General features: G+C 46.8%; 1 pseudogene; it reads left to right on the top strand.

The window, feature by feature from the left end:
* The first annotated feature begins 4,575 nt into the window (after positions 1-4,575).
* LOC130207798 (ubiquitin-conjugating enzyme E2 G2-like) lies at positions 4,576-9,639 on the top strand (annotated as a pseudogene).
* Positions 9,640-9,934: the final 295 nt, after the last annotated feature.

Below are 9,934 nucleotides of genomic sequence, written 5' to 3'. Positions count from 1 at the left end.
TTTTTCTCCTTTTGGCTGCCTTGAAAAACACGTTAGCACGTTAGCACGACGAACACAAAATACCACGACTGAATATTCAGGAATACTGCGTAGTACAACTCTTATCTCCCCGGAAAGAAAACATATTTAAAAACTTGGGACATCAAAATTTAAATATCTGTATTTTGTAAATTAGATGAAATCTAAGACTTAATCTCAAAATATTTTTGGTAACTCAGATTTACTTCATTGCCGAAACTCAAACAATTTACTGAAAATATTCCAAATCCGTTGAAGTGAGTTTATTTAACTGTGTGCCGGTGACCTCTGACCCCTCTTTTCTTTTTCACATTCCAACTCTCTGTTTGTGATTTGAAAACATTTATTTAAAGTTTTTTTTTCGGGGGGCGACTCAGTTTTCAACCAAAGAAACGACGTCTTTAATAATTCACAGGTGTGTTTGTGTGATCATCTAATGTCGAGACCGGACCGGGTCCATGTGTGCGTTTGGTGGTTGTGTGTTTTTGAGAATGTTTTATTTTTTCGACTTATTTAATGCACAGATTCATAATTATGATATTATCATTTGAGCAGATCTTCTCGACTCCCCCTCCACTGGTTTGTTTGCTATTAGATGACGTGGATTATATTTCTAATTTTATAAATATATATCGGTTTGATGACTGCAGATGACATGTATAAGAACACTCACTGTAGTTACAGAACAATAAATAAATCTACCACAAAACCAGCCGCTGTGTCCTTCAGTTTATCACAAACATTCATCATCAAAACATAAATGATATATGTAATATATTGAATTATGAATTATCTGTAAAAAAATTATTTTAGCAAATATATTTAATATTCATATAAATAGATATATATTAAACAGAATTATGTATATATAAGTAAAGTCTAACATTGAGCTGAATAATACTGTGTTTTTATTACTTTGCTAATAAATTCTTAATATATATATATTTACAGATGAAAATTTGATAAATAAAATCAAACATCTGAAAAACTTAATTATTTTTTTGTTTTAAAGAAAAAAAAACCAGCATATAATACTGTAAAATTGATTTTAAGAACTGATATCTTACTTTTTTTAAAAGGGTAAAGCAGTTTTACCAGGGGCGGAGTAGCGGATATTTTACACAAAAAAAACCGAAAAGGCTGGCATGCTGTGGCGCTAAAGTGACTACTGTAACATGTCTGTGGTAATGTTAGTTCCCTGGTGGACTAAGTGGTGTTGGTTTAGTGCCCCTGTGGACTAAAAAGAGTGGTAGAAGGTTCTGGTGCCCCCCTGTGGACTAAAGTGGTGTGTTGGTTCTGTGCCCCTGTGGACTAAAAGTGGTAGTGTTGGTTCTGGTGCCCCTGTGGACTAAAGTGGTAGTGTTGGTTCTGGTTCCCTGTGGACTAAAGTGTGTTGGTTCTGCCCCTGTGGACTAAAGTGGTAGTGTTGGTTCTGCCCCTGTGGACTAAAGTGGTAGTGTTGGTTTTGCCCCTGTGGACTAAAGGTAGTGTTGGTTCTGGTGCCCCTGGACTAAAGTGTGATGTTGGTTCTGCCCCCTGTGGACTAGTGGTAGTGTTGGTTCTGGTGCCCCTGTGGACTAAAGTGGTAGAATGTTGGTTCTGTGCCTGTGGACTAAAGTAGTGTTGGTTCTTCTGGTGCCCCCTGTGACTAAAGTGGTAGTGTTGGTTCATGCCCCTGTGGACTAAAGTGGTAGTGTTGGTTCTAATGGACTAAAGTGGTAGTGTTGGTTATGTGCCCCTGTGGACTAAAGTGGTAGTGGTTCTGGTTCTGTTGCTGTGGTACTAAACATGGACTAGTGTTTGGTTCTGGGCCCCCTGAGACTAAAGTGGTAGTGTTGGTTCTGCCCCTGTGGACTAAAGTGGTAGTGTTGGTTCTGGCCCCTGTGGACTAAAGTGGTAGTGTTGGTTTGGCCCCCTGTGGACTAAAGTGGTAGTGTTGGTTTTGTTCATTGCACAGTGGTAGTGTTGGAGTTCCCCCTGTGGACTAAAGTGGTATAGGTTTCTCACTGAAATGTAAGTGTGTTTCTCATCGTGTGTTTTCAGGTCTAACAGCTAAATGCAAGGTTCTCTGAAAAGACTAGTTGTTTTCAGAATAAATACTCTGTATACAAATGTTGTTATCCTGTAATCGGAACATATTCAGTGAAATTCAATGGTTTAGGAGAAAGATAAATGTTGACTTTATATATACTGTTATGTTGTGGAATGTAATTTTAGAATGTTTTGTTTATTTGACTGTAAATTCTTAAAAATAGAGTAAACTAATCATTAAACTTTGAGCTGATAATGAAAGACAGGTCCTGTTCTGGATCAGAGACTAAAGACAAGTCTGTCCAGTCAGCTAACTTTGTCCCAGAGACCAATGCTGAGAATGTCTGTTCACCTGTTTATGTTAAAGAGAGCTGGCGCTACTCCCCACAGACCAGCAGGGGCTTGTGGACAGTCAGTTGCAACAAGTTCATTGATCTCAAGTTATAGATCAGTTTTCTCTTCCCTAAAGAACCCAATGGACTGAGAACCACTAGAACCCCCTCTGTTCGCTGAAGAACCAGTAGAACCCAATGGGCTGTTGGAACTTCTGTTCCCTCAAGACACCAGTGGACTGATAACCACTAGAACCTTCTCTTTCCCTAAAGAACCCAACGGACTGAGAACCAGCAGAACCCCTCTGTTCCCTACACATTGTTAGCTGAGCGCTGATCCAACTTCATTCAGAAAACAAGTTCAAGTTGTTTTTTCGTCTTTTGGAGAAATCACTCAACTTGAATTCGGACATTTCTCCGCCGTGTTGTTTCTGAATCTATTTGTTGTCATTGGGTTTCATATCCGGAAGTCTCTAGAGGTTGCTGGGCAGGCGGGTTTCCTACGGTTGTTTAGAGCGTTGGCGTGCCAGCAGCTGGCGGCCCTTCAATTTAACCGTCTGACTCATCCGCCCATCCATAATTACCTGAGGCAGCAATCGGGTGACTCCCGTCAGACTCCCGAGGAGACCTTTATGTCCTAAGGGCCCGTACACACAGCTATGACCTCCCAGGAACCATAGATTATCTTCACGAGACCCTAGAGCCTTTTGACCACAAACCCCATGTAAAAATTCTTGAAGAGCTACTAGAACCTCTGTGAGGACCAGTGGAAACCACTGAAGGATCATTAGATCTTCACCAAGGATCCTTAGAACCTCCTAAGGTAGGCTAGAACCATCTAAAGGCTGCTGGAACCTCCTGGTGGCTAGAACCATCTAAGAACTCCTAGAAACTAGAGATGCTCCGATCAGGTTTTGGTGCGATCACAATCAGTATCCTACCGATCCAAATATTACCATCAAGGTGTTGATTGACATTCTATTTATTATGTAGCATCATTGCCTCGGACTATGAGGAAATAAATATATAAAGCACCTCAAACATTAATTACCTTTTCTTTAAGCATTTAGGACTTTAAATTTGAAAATCTCTTAATTGCGACAGTAAATATGTTTGATTGCCAGGCTAGGGAAGTCGGGGCGTCCTAGACACATCTATCTACTTCTGATGGCGCTTGTGAACCGGCCATCTCCGGTGTGTTAGTCTTGATGTTTTTTGTTGCTTTCGTTTTAAATACTGGCTCTGCTGTGATTCCCAGAGCTCTTTCGCAGAAGGCTCATAGACATCAGGGAACAACTCCAGTAGTTTAACTTCCATGTTTTAGCCACCATGGAGTTACAGACATTGTAAAGGTGTACTCACCCCTTCGCCCAGCCGGTGAGGCCTTGGAGAAAGCGCTCAGGGGCGCTTATGCGGCTACGAGCGGGGATCTCGTACAGTAGCTGCGGGCATATTTCTCCAACGTCCGCTCACTGTGCAACAAACTGGGCGAACTCCAGCTGCTGGTAGGAGAGACGAGGCTTCCTCATCCTCCGTCCTGTGCTTTCTGGAATCATGGCAGTGGATCGATGATGCAGACTCTGCGCTCCAGCTCGCTTCAGCTTCCAGCTATTCCGGCGGACGGGACGGAGCTCTCCGGAAAAGCAATTGGAGAATCTTTACCTCAACAGCGGCTGGTGCAGCGTAGCGGTGATCCTACAGCACTGTTACGCCCGGACCTGGAATCTTTTAGCCATTCACTGCAACCCTTCCTAACTCCCCACGTGGGTTAGCCCATTCATCCTGGCGGAGTTTACATGCGCGCGAAGAGCGTACGAGGCACAAGCGGATCTCGCTGAACAGATACGGTGTGTGGGCAGGACCTTCCCCGGACTCTTTGGTTATTGTGCACGAGAGTTTAACAAAGGAAACCTCAACCACGAACTCCCTAAATATAGACAGTTAATTAAATGCCTACTAGAGAAAGGCATTCTGGACCCTGCTACACAACAATCAGCAGGGCCTATCACGCCATCCTCAGAGCTGCACTGGGAAATAAGCCCATCATGGTTCATCCCAGTTCCCTCATACAGGCAGAGACTAAAGCTCGCTGCAAACCTGTAGTGAGGAAGTTCAAGAAGTGGACCAGTGAGCTCCTAGAGGATCTACAGGCGTGCTTGGACTGCTGACTGGGATATCTGGGACTGCTACCAACATGGCCTGGATGAGTACACAGAGCTGTAACTACCACATCAGCTTCTGTGAGGACGGCTGTATTCCATCCAGCTCAGGGTGAGTTATAGCAGAGCCCTGGTTCATGGAGCTCAGGCTAAGACTGCAGAAGGACCAGGCATTCCAGGAGTGGGACAGGACCTTTTACAGGTCAAATACAGGTTTGGCAAGGCGGTGAGGATGCTGCAGCGTCAGCCTCTGAGAAACTGCAACAGCAGCTCTCAGCCAAACGACTCTGCTTCTGTCTGGGAGGGCTCAGGCAGATCACCAACTACAAGCCCAAATCACCCCTCCATGTGTAGCTGGCGGGAGCGAGGCTAAATGAGTTCTACTGCGCTTTTTTGAAGACAATGGAGCAGTCCTGAGACCATCCCCCACAGCCCCATCAACAAGCCACAGACCATCAGCCCCACCCTCCCCCAGCCATCAGGCTCACACCTCTGGAGCACCCTCCATCAACTCAGCGGCTTGACCCTCGTCATCTGGAAGAGCCGTCAACAGGCTGTTGCGAGACCCCGCCAAAGCAGCCCAGGCCCGGACTCAATCCCCTCACCCTGAAGCACTGCTGCTGACCAGCTGTCTCCGGTGTTCACCATCTTCAACACCTCCTGGAGACATGCCCGTTCCAACCTGCTTCCAAAGGCCTCCCACCATCATCCCGTCCCAAAACCCAAGATCACAGGACTCAGTGGCTGCAGGCCCATCGCCCTGACCTCTGTAGTCATGAAGTCCTTCCTGAGCGCTGGTCTATCACACCCTCAAGACCATCACCGACCCGCCTGGGACCCCTGCACGAGTTCGCCTACAGAGCCTTGGAGTCTGCATAGGCAGTGCAGTCAACATAGCCCTTCCTACATCCTCCAGCATCTGGACTCCCCAGGAACCTCATGGGATCTGTTTGTGGACTTCAGCTCTGCTTTCAATACAATCATCACGTCCCTGCTGCGGACAAGCTCTCTGGCTGCATTGCCGACTCCACCTGCAGGTGGATCACAGACTTCCTGACCGACAGGAAGCTTGTACGTGAGCTGGGGAGAACCATCTCAGGCTCCGGACCCATAGCACAGGTTCCCCAAAACAATGTTCTCTCCCTCTACTGTTCTCCTGTACACCAACAGCTGCACCTCCAGTCACCAGTCACGTCAGAGCTCCACAAAGTTCGCGGATGACACCACCCTCATTGGGGCTCCATCTCTGGTGAGACAGGACCGCTACAGGTGGGACAATACCTGGTGACCTGGTGCAGCCGGAACAACCCTGGAGCTCAGCGGCTCTAAAGACAGTGGAGATGGTTGTATTGGATTTCGGGAGGAATGCAGCCCCCCCTCTCATCCTGTGACTCCCCGTCGACGCTGTGAGTCTCGCTTCTCGCTCCATCATCTCCCAGGACCTCAAGTGGGAGCTGAACCTTGACTCCACATCACCAGAAGGCCCAGCGGAGGATGTTCTTCCTGGGGCAGCTGAGAAATTCAACCTCTCCAGGGAGGAATGATGGGTACAATTCTACGGTATCGTTGAGTCCATCATCTGCTCCTCCATCACCGTCTGGCACCCTGCAGCCACAGCCAAAGACAAGCGCAGGCTGCAGGCATCATCAGCTGGCCCGGAGAGGGTTGCCAGCCTCTGCCTTCCCTCAGGTCTGTTCACTTCCGGAGTCACTAGGCGGGCCAGATTATGGCTGGCCTCACCCTGGACACTCCCTGTTGAGTCCCTCCCCTCGGGAGGAGGCTGCAGTCCATCATGATAAGACCACCCGCCACCAAGCTTTTTCCCGGCCAGTCGGGCTCATCAATGGACCCAGGATTTGACTGGCTGTCACCCCAGGACTACCACCCTCTTCTTCCCACCTTCCTCCTCTCCTCCTTCTTCCCACATCCTTCCTCTTCCTCCTCCTCACTCCTCCCTCCCTCCTCCTTCTTCTTCCTCCTCCACCGTCACTTCCTTATTACACTTTAACTTCAAACACCCTTGGAAGCACACACCCCAAACACTTCACATTATTTGTTGTCTTTCTGCTCGTATTTGATTGTTGTTTATTTATCATGTCCAAAATGTACCTTCACCAAAAAAATCTCGTTTGTTTGTGAAAACATTTCCTGGCAATAAAACTGTTTTACAGTTCTGATTCTGATCTGCATCAGTCGTTGCCTGGGACTCTGAGGAAAACATATCTAGGCGCCTCAAACATTTAAAAATGACGATTTCTTTAAACATTTAGATTTTACTTTTGAAAATGTCTAATTGATACATTAAATTGATTTGCCAGTGTAGGGGACTTCAGATATATATGAACACATCTCATCATTCATTTCTAGAACTCTTGAAATCCCTATAGGACTTTTTTAACACACAAATCTGACTTTTATAAACTCTTCCTTAGTAAAGTAAAATGTTTTAATGTTAGCAGAAATTTAAGCTAAATCTGAAACGATCTATATAAGATACTAAATCAGTTCATTGTTTGCACATATATTTAGTGTATATATGATTTGTAGAGCATCTTATTTTGAAAAACCGATGTATCACGTGAATTCTTCCACGCTAACTTTATCAAAACCCCTCATGACGCTTCCCCATCGGTAATGTGGGCCACCGTGAACATCAGTCTATAGGGCAGAGCATGAGTCGGCTGAGTTGACCCAGTGATATAACTCGGGGGACGTGGGGACGCTACTCGGTGCGGAGAGGATCCCTCGCTGACCTCTGATCTCTGCCGGCCCTGGCAAGGCGCATTTATCTCCGTTGCGATGCGCTGCTATGACTGAAACTCTGATGAAGTCAGTTCTCAGATGGTTTATGTCATCTGATCGGCCAAGTTTGATCGGCCTATCAAAGGCTGGATAATGGGAATATCGGCCGATATGGATCGGGCGCCGATCAGATCGAGCATCCCTTAACTAGAACCTCCTAAAGATGAGGCTAGCGCACTATCTAAAGAGCTGCTAGAACCTCCCAAAGGTAGGCTAGAACCATCTAAAGAGCCAAGCTAGAACCTCCTACTTAAAGGTGAGGCTAGAACCATCTAAAGAGCTGCTAGAACCATCTAAGAGCTGTAGACCATCTAAGAGCAACTAGAGACCTCCTAAAGGTAGGCTAGCACTATCTAAAGAGCTGCTAGAACCTCCTGAAAGGTAGAGCTAGCACCATCTAAAGAGCTGCTAGAACCATCTAAAGAGCTAAGCTAGAACTCTCCTAAAGGTAGGCTAGCACTATTCTAAAGAGCTGCTAGAACCATCTAAAGAGCTGCTAGAACCCTCCTAAAGGTAGGCTAGCACTAGTCTAAAGAGCTGCTAGAACCTCCTAAAGGTATGCTAGAGACCATCTAAAAGAGCTGCTAGAACCCTCCTAAAGGTAGGCTAGAACCATCTAAAAGAGCTGCTAGAATCCTCCTAAAGGTAGGCTAGCACCATCTAAAGAGCTGCTTTAGAACCTCCTAAAGGTAGGCTAGCTAACTATCTAAAGAGCTTCTAGAACCTCCTAAAGGTAGGCTGTAGAACCATCTAAAGAGCTGCTAGAAACCTTGCCTCCCTAAGGTAGGCTAGCACCATCTAAAGAGCTGCTAGAAGACACCTCCTAAGGTAGGCTAGCACCATCTAAAGAAACTGCTAGAACCTCCTCCATGCTGTAGCTACGGTTTCTAGGCTCTCCTGAGCTGATTCGGTTCCTGGGACATTAAGAACCCCCAGGGTTTCTAAACCCGGTTCTCTTGTGTTTCAGGGGTCTCAGGATACCTGTTTTTGGAAGGAGGCGTGTTCCCAGCCAGTGCTCAGCTTCCCGTCCGGGATCATTATCCTCTCAGTCCTCCCAAGATGAGGTTCACCTGCGACATGTTCCACCCCAACAGTAAGTGGTCACGCGACCTCAAACCCGTTAGCTCGCCGCTAGCTGAGCTGTCATTAGCGCTTGTAAGATTACTGGGACTGAGCGGTGATGTCACGGTTCGAGCAACGCCTCCGCCCTGATTAGAGGACGGGACCCCTCATCATCATCACAGACTTTGGCAGTGGCCCCTCAGATGATCCTCCACCCACAGGCAGCAGATGAAGATGAAACAGAGCTGGATACTTTATATTCTTGAAGTACCTCCATGACAGGAAGCTGATCTCAGCTGATAACACCCTCAGGTCCTCTGATCTCTCTGCTCCTCAGAGGACAAACACAGTTCAGAGAGAAAGGCGTCTTTGCTTTTAGAACTCAACCACACTGAGTGGTTCTGACCGCAGAGCGCCACTTCCTGTTTGATGCTAACCACTTCCTCCTCCCGTAGTCTACGCGGACGGCCGGGTGTGCATCTCCATCCTTCACGCGCCAGGAGACGGCCCACATACGGGCTACGTAGAGGCAGCGCTGGAGCGCTGGAGTCCAGTCCAGAGCGTGGAGAAGATCCTGCTGTCTGTAGTCAGCATGTTGGCAGGTATCGTTACCTATCTGTGCTTCACTTCATTCAGCATGCTGGCAGGATATTTCACCATGCTTTCATGCTTCATCATTCAGCATGCTGGCAGGTGATTACTCATCATGCTTCACTTCATTCAGTCATGCTGTGTAGTATATTACCCATCATGCTTCACTTCATTTCAGCATGCTGGCAGGTACATTTACCCATCATAATAACATTCAATTTTAATAAATAATAATAATATTCAATTTTTATATACGCTTTTCTAAATACCCAAAGTCGCTTTACAGTCCAGAGTCCAGTAGTCACACACAGTCACCCCGGTGGTGGGGAGCTACATCAGTAGCCACAGCTGCCCTGGGGCAGACTGACAGAAGCGTGGCAGCACAATCAGCGCCCACGGCCCCTCCCCACCACCAACATACATTCACATCATGCTTCACTTCATTCAGTATGCTAGCAGGTACATTACCCATCATGGCTTCACTTCATTGAGCTTGACTAATGCCTGTTTCCTTGTGCTCCCCCCTCAGAGCCCAAACGGCGAGAAAGCCAGAAGCCAACGTGGACGCCTAAGATGTGGCGTGAGGACCGGGAGCAGTTCTACATGTTGCCCAGAACGTGGTCGCATAGTCTCTGGGTCTCTAGAGCCGCGCCCGGTGCTTCAGAACACCCGGGAGCGACACCACACCCGACACCACGCAGGGAGGAGGATCTATTCCCCGATGGACTTTCAGTCAGAGCAGCACGAAAACTTCAAATTTAATAGGGGAGAAGAAGAAAAGCTCTCTGACATCGCCAATTGAGGCTGCCAGCTTCTTCTTCATTATTGTTACAGGACACGGTTAATTTAACACTAATCAATATAAATAGAATATTATAAATTGACCAATAGAGAATTCTAAAGGTTGCTTGCTTAGGAAGTCAGTGAGGTGAAGGACGA

This window comes from Pseudoliparis swirei, chromosome 2 (genome assembly GCF_029220125.1).
Source record: "Pseudoliparis swirei isolate HS2019 ecotype Mariana Trench chromosome 2, NWPU_hadal_v1, whole genome shotgun sequence".
Classification (NCBI taxonomy): domain Eukaryota; kingdom Metazoa; phylum Chordata; class Actinopteri; order Perciformes; family Liparidae; genus Pseudoliparis; species Pseudoliparis swirei.
The sequence above is the reverse complement of the archived record's forward strand: the minus strand, read 5'-3'. Positions and strand labels throughout refer to the sequence as shown.